Genomic DNA, 559 nt, shown 5'->3' with positions numbered 1-559 from the left:
GTTTAAGGGGGATTTGAAGGAAGATCCAAATCTACACATTGCAAATTTTTTAGAGATTTGCGATACCTTTAAGTCAAATGGAGTGTCAAATGACACCATCAGATTGAGATTGTTCCCTTTTTCATTGAGGGATAAAGCAAAGGGATGGTTAATGGCACTACCACTAGGAATAATCACAACCTGGAATGAATTAGCACAGGAGTTCCTGACCAAATTCTTCCCTCTAGCTAAATCTGCGAAGATGAGAAATGATATCACATCGTTTCTAAAAGAAGAGTCTGAATCATTATATGAGGCATGGGAAAGATACAAGGAACTACTGAGGAGGTTTCCACACCATGGTTTGCCATTTTGGATGCAAGTCCAAACGTTTTATAATGGATTGATGGTTAATGTGCAAACGATGGTGGATGCAGCATCGAGAGAAGCATTGCAAAACAAGACACCCGAAGAAGCTCATGAGTTGCTTGAAGTTCTGGCAAGCAACAATTATCAAAGACCAAATGAGAGGATACAATCGAAGAAATTTATGGGTCTTCATGAAGTTGATGCATACACG

General features: G+C 39.4%; 1 non-coding gene across 1 annotated transcript; it reads right to left on the bottom strand.

Moving 5' to 3' along the window:
- Positions 1–238: 238 nt before the first annotated feature.
- On the bottom strand, positions 239–345 carry LOC116117833. Its single transcript, XR_004126044.1, has one exon. It is a non-coding gene; the product is annotated as a small nucleolar RNA R71 (small nucleolar RNA).
- Between the last annotated feature and the right edge of the window lie 214 nt (positions 346–559).

Source organism: Pistacia vera, unplaced genomic scaffold (assembly GCF_008641045.1).
Source record: "Pistacia vera cultivar Batoury unplaced genomic scaffold, PisVer_v2 Contig823, whole genome shotgun sequence".
Taxonomy (NCBI): domain Eukaryota; kingdom Viridiplantae; phylum Streptophyta; class Magnoliopsida; order Sapindales; family Anacardiaceae; genus Pistacia; species Pistacia vera.
The sequence above is the reverse complement of the archived record's forward strand: the minus strand, read 5'-3'. Positions and strand labels throughout refer to the sequence as shown.